Source organism: Tachyglossus aculeatus, chromosome 18 (assembly GCF_015852505.1).
Source record: "Tachyglossus aculeatus isolate mTacAcu1 chromosome 18, mTacAcu1.pri, whole genome shotgun sequence".
Lineage (NCBI taxonomy): Eukaryota > Metazoa > Chordata > Mammalia > Monotremata > Tachyglossidae > Tachyglossus > Tachyglossus aculeatus.
Window position 1 is genome coordinate 8236330 of NC_052083.1, and position 6770 is coordinate 8243099.

The window sequence follows — 6770 nt, forward strand, 5'->3', positions numbered from 1 at the left end:
TCCTCCGGGCCGACCACTGGCACCTCCCAGCTTCTGGTGCCAACATTTGGGCAACTTCCTGAGTTCCAGCACCTCAGAGGTGCCCTACCGCTAATAATAATAATAATAATGATGGCATTTGTTAAGCGCTTACTATGTGCAAAGCACTGTTCTAAGTGCTGAGGAGGATACAAGGTGATCAGGTTGTCCCACATGGGGCTCACAGTATTAACCCCCATTTTTTCAGATTGTCCCACACAGGGCTAACAGTCTTAACCCCCGTTTTCCAGATGAGGGAACTGAGGCCCAGAGAAGTGAAGTGACTTGCCCCAAGTCACGCAGCTGACAAGCGGCAGAGCCGACATTCGAACCCACGACCTCTGACTCCCAAGCCCATGCTCTTTCCACTGAGCCACGCTGCTTCCCATCCCGGTGAACACACCTGGACATCAGCCTCACTCCATTCAATCTTATTTATTGAGCGCTTACTCAATAAATTACTTATTTATATTACTTATAAATAAATATACGGATATATTACTCATATATATTACTCATATACATTACTTATATATTAAATATACTTATATACACAGTATAAATATACTTATAAATAAATATATAAATATTACTTATAATATAAATAAATTACTTATTTATTATCATGTGCAGAGCGCTATACTAAGTGCTTGGGAGAGTACACTACAACAGACACATTCCCTGCCCACAAGCTCAGTCTGGAGTGGGAGACAGAAAAGGGCATTTGGGAGGCACAGGGACAAGGAAGCGTGGCTCAGTGGGAAGAGCCCAGGCTTTGGAATCAGAGGTCATGGGTTCAAATCCTGCCTCCACCAACTGTCAGCTGTGTGACTTTGGGCAAGTCACTTCAATCAATCATATTTATTGAGCGCTTACTGTGTGCAGAGCACTGTACTAAGCGCTTGGGAAGTGTTGGCAACATATAGAGACAGTCCCTACCCAACAGTGGGCTCACAGTCTAGAAGGGGGAGACAGACAAAAAAACTTCACTTCTCTGTGCCTCAGTTCCCTCATCTGTAAAATGGGGATGAAGACTGTGAGCCCCACGTGGGACAACCTGATCTCCTTGTAAGCTCCCCAGTGCTTAGCACATAGTAAGCGCTTAATAAATGCCATTATTTTTAAAAGGGAGTAGAAAATGAAAAGAGGGCTTAGTCAGGGAAGGCTTCTTGCAGATGTGCCTTCACTAAGGCTCTGAAGTGAGGGGGAGAGCAATTATCCACAACAATCAATGGCATTTATTGAGTGCTCACTATGCCCATCACAGCTGACCCCAAATTCAATCGTATTTATTGAGCGCTTACTGTGTGCAGAGCACTGCACTAAGCGCTTGGGAAGTCCAAGTTGGCAACATAGAGAGCCGGTCCCTACCCAACAGCGGGTTCACAGTCTAGAAGGGGGAGACGGACAACAAAACATATTAACAAAATAAAATAAATAGAATAAATATGTACAAGTAAAATAGAGTAATAAATATGTACAAACATATATACACATGGTCCTTTCAGCTTAATAGTTCAACAGCAAAAGTCCACCTGTGGCTGTGTCAGAGGGTTCACAGTCCCTCATTCCATTTGGGAGACTGGCAGCCATCCACCCCGCTTCCCGACACCTGGCAAAGGGGGAAATTCACCCCACTAACTCACAGACAAAACGAATGCACTCTGGCCGGGAACTTCTTCTGTAACATATCATCATCAATCGTATTTATTGAGCGCTTACTATGTGCAGAGCACTGTACTAAGCGCTTGGGAAGTACAAACTGGCAACATAAAGAGACGGTCCCTACCCAATGAACACAGCAATATCACCTTACAGCAGATCAGGCAAACAAGACATCGACCTGGAGATCCCCACTCGGCTAGGGGACAGTCATTTTAAGTTTCAGATCCGCTCATTATCCACAGAGGACGCATTAAGTAGTTATGCAAAGTTCTCTCAGGTTCATTTGATTCTACCCGCTAAAAATTTTCACGCTCTTGGGAGTTTGCACTGGCCATCCCGGGCTCTATAAATACGGTTTATATCACAAGTTACGGTGCCAGAACCCACCCGGCCCTACTCGGTTAGGGGACGGTCATTTTAAGTTTCAGATCCGCTCATTATCCACAGAGGACGCATTAAGTAGGTATGCAAAGTTCTCTCAGGTTCATTTGATTCTACCCGCTAAAAATTTTCACGCTCTTGGGAGTTTGCACTGACCATCCCGGGCTCTATAAATACGGTTTACATCACAAGTTATGGTGCCAAAACCCACTCGGCCCTACTCGGTTAGGGGACGGTCATTTTAAGTTTCAGATCCTCTCATTATCCACAGGTGACGCATTAAGTAGTCATGAAAAGTTCATTTGATTCTACCCGCTAAAAATTTTCACGCTCTTGGGAGTTTGCACTGGCCATCCCGGGCTCTATAAATACGGTTTATATCACAAGTTATGGTGCCAAAACCCACTCGGCTAGGGGACGGTCATTTTAAGTTTCAGATCCTCTCATTATCCACAGGTGACGCATTAAGTAGTTATGAAAAGTTCATTTGATTCTACCCGCTTAAAATTTCCATGCTCTTGGGAGTTTGCACCGGCCATCCCAGGCTCTATAAATACGGTTTATATTCATTCATTCATTCAATCGTATTTATTGATTTATTGTACAGATTTACAGATTTTTGTACAGATTTATTACTCTGTTTTACTTGTACATATTTACTATTCTACTTATTTTGTTAATGATGTGCATCTAGCTTTACTTCTATTTATTCTGTTAGACTGTGAGCCCACTGTTGGGTAGGGACTGTCTCTATGTGTTGCCAATTTGTACTTCCCAAGCACTTAGTACAGTGCTCTGCACATAGTAAGCGCTCAATAAATACGATTGATTGATTGATTGATTATTGAGCGCTTACTGTGTGCAGAGCGCTGGACTAAGCGCTTGGGAAGTCCAAGTTGGTGACATATAGAGACGGTCCCTACCCAACAACGGGCTCACAGTCTAGAAGGGGGAGACAGACAACAAAACAAAACATGTGGACAGGTGTCATCATCAATCATATTTATTGAGCCCTTACCATGTGCAGAGCACTGTACTAAGCGTGTCAAGTCATCAATCCATCAGTCAATCGTATTTATTGAGCGCTTACTGTGTGCAAAGCACTGTACTAAGCGCTTGGGAAGTACAAGTTGGCAACATATACAGACAGTCCCTACCCAACAGTGGGCTGACAGTCTAACAGAATAAATAGAAGTAGAGCTAGATGCACATCATTAACAAAACAAGTAGAATAGTAAATATGTACAAGTAAAACAGAGTAATAAATCTGTACAAACATGTACATTGCTGTATTGTAATCAATCAATCGTATTTACTGAGCGCTTACTGTGTGCAGAGCACTGCACTAAGCGCTCGGGAAGTACAAGTTGGCAACATATAGAGACGGTCCCTACCCAACATACAAGGTGATACAGGTTGTCCCACGTGGGACTCACCATCTTCATCCCCATTTTCCAGATGAGAGCACTGAGGCCCCCGAGAAGTGACTTATAATAATAATAATCAATCAATCGTATTTATTGAGCGCTTACTGCATGCAGAGCACTGGACTAAGCGCTTGGGAAGTACAAGTTGGCAACACATAGAGACGGTCCCTACCCAACATACAAGGTGATACAGGTTGTCCCACGTGGGACTCACCATCTTCACCCCCATTTTCCAGATGAGAGCACTAAGGCCCAGAGAAGTGACTTGTAATAATAATAATCAATCAATCGTATTTATTGAGCGCTTACTGCGTGCAGAGCACTGGACTAAGCGCTTGGGAAGTACAAGTTGGCAACGTGGTGCCAAAAAGAAACGTGTTGGATCACCCCCAGTAAGGAACTCCCTAACAAACTAGTTTGTTTTGAGGATTTAAGATCAAGAAGCGGGTCCGGATCTCCAGCTTACTTTGTTCCACAGTAACGCACCCAGCACAATTTAGAGACACAGGGTATAAATGGGGAAGATTTCTGTACTCAATTACACCGTGCCCTTTCTGTTCCAACCCTGGCAGGGAGGAGAACTGGTTTCCCCTTGCGTCCCTGCCATCCGATACTGACACTGTATTAAGCCCCGGATCCGATTACGGAGGTTGCAAGGCCTTCCTTGAAGAAATATCTAGCTGGGTCTGGCCGGTCTGTAGGAAATATTTTATTTTATTTATTAAAATATTTATTTTTATATTTATTTTATTTTGTTAATATGCTTTGTTGTCTTTAGAGGCTTCTTCAAATCAACTACTTTAGAATAGAGCAGCAGCGTGGCTCAGTGGAAAGAGCACCGGCTTTGGAGTCAGAGGTCATGGGTTCGAATGCCGACTCCGCCGCACGTCTGCTGTGTGACCGGGGGAAGTCACTTCACTTCTCTGAGCCTCAGTTCCCTCCCCTGTAAAACGGGGATTAAGACTGTGAGCCCCACATGGGACAACTTGATCACCTTGTATCCCCCCCCCCCCAGCGCTTAGAACAGTGCTCTGCACATAGTAAGCGCTTAACAAAATGCCATCATCATCATCAAAGAGCACGGGCTTTGGAGGCAGAGGTCATGGGTTCGAATCCCAACACCGCCGCATGTCTGCTTTGAGACCTGGGGCAAATCACTTAACTTCTCTGAGCCTCGGTTCCCTCACCTGCAAAATGGGGATTAAGACTGTGAGCCCCACGAGGGACAACTTGATCGCCTTGTATCCCCCCCAGCGCTTAGAACAGTGCTCTGCACATAGTAAGCGCTTAACAAAATGCCATCATCATCATCAAAGAGCACGGGCTTTGGAGGCAGAGGTCATGGGTTCGAATCCCGCCTCCGCCGCACGTCTGCTGTGTGACCTGGGGCAAGTCACTTAACTTCTCTGAGCCTCAGTTCCCTCGCCTGTAAAATGGGGATTAAGACTGTGAGCCCCACGGAGGACAACTTGATCACCTTGTATCCCCCCCAGCGCTTAGAACAGTGCTCTGCACATAGTAAGCGCTTAACAAAATGCCATCATCATCATCATCATCAAAGAGCACGGGCTTTGGAGTCAGAGGTCATGGGTTCGAATCCCAACTCCGCCACATGTCTGCTTTGAGACCTGGGGCAAATCACTCAACTTCTCTGAGCCTCAGTTCCCTCACCTGTAAAATGGGGATTAAGACTGTGAGCCCCACGAGGGACAACTTGATCACCTTGTATCCCCCCCAGCGCTTAGAACAGTGCTCTGCACATAGTAAGCGCTTAACAAAATGCCATCATCATCATCAAAGAGCACAGGCTTTGGAGTCAGAGGTCATGGGTTCGAATCCCGACTCCACCGCACGTCTGCTGTGTGACCTGGGGCAAGTCACTTAACTTCTCTGAGCCTCAGTTCCCTCGCCTGTAAAATGGGGATTAAGACTGTGAGCCCCACGGAGGACAACTTGATCACCTTGTATCCCCCCCAGCGCTTAGAACAGTGCTCTGCACATAGTAAGCGCTTAACAAAATGCCATCATCATCATCAAAGAGCACAGGCTTTGGAGTCAGAGGTCATGGGTTCGAATCCCGACTCCACCGCACGTCTGCTGGGTGACCTGGGCAAGTCACTTACATTCTCTGGGCCTGTTACCTCACCTGTAAAATGGGAATTAAGACTGTGAGCCCCCCGTGGGACAACTTGATCACCTTGTATCCCCCCCGGCGCTTAGAACAGTGCTCTGCACATAGCAAGCGCTCAACAAATGCCACCATTATTATTATTATTATTAGTCTGCCATGCCAACTCTTTCGGGGTTGCTGCTGGAAACATGCAACACGGAGCTTGCAGGTACAGGACTCCCGGTACGGATTAAATTGCCGGTGAGAAGGGGAAATCTCTGGGAAGCAGCCCGAGCCCCCACGCAAAACCAGGGTTGATCCTCCCGCCCACGTTTTAGCGCGCTACTCGGGGAAAAAAGGCACGAGACGACGGGGCAGAGAAGCTCTCCACAAATCACACCCCTCCCCTTCGAGTCTGCGCCCCAATCCACAGCCGATCGGCCAAAAATCTCGCAAACTCTGCTTTCTCCGAAAAGTTACCTGCCACCGCCTTTGGGCATGGTGAAACGACCGAGGGTCCGGGACCGGGCTTAACCAGTGACCGCTCTTCGTCTACACCGGGCAGCCTTGGGAACCGGACCTCCAACGCCTGGTGGTGTTTCCTCCGGCCTTAAGGGTTCACAGACGACAGGCGCTCAGTCTGAAGGACCGTCTTACTCCTGAACTGCCCGAATCCACCGGGAAGGTCGACGCTATATCTGGTGCTTGCGTCACGCTTCTCATTCATTCATTCATTCATTCAATCGTATTTATTGAGCGCTTCCCGTGTGCAGAGCACTGGACTAAGCGCTTATGCAGCCCCCCCCCACCCGCCCACCTCCTCCAGGGTGCAAAGGAAAAGCGTCCTAGCTGCAGCGGCTTGGGAGGGGGAGTTTAATCAATCAATCGTATTTATTGAGCGCTTAATGTGTGCAGAGCACTGTACTAAGCGCTTGGGAGGTACAAGCTGGCAACAAGTTGAAGTTTAAAAAGAGAGGAGGCGACGGAAGGAGCTTAGAAAGAGGGATTAAGTAGTGGAGATGGGCACCGGGCCTTGGCCCAGGAAGCCGGTGAGAAAGGTGCCAGGGGGATTTGCAGCGCTTAGAACAGTGCTTTGCACATAGTAAGCGCTTAATAAATGCCATTATTAATTCAAACCCCGGCTCCACCAATTGTCAGCTGTGCAACTT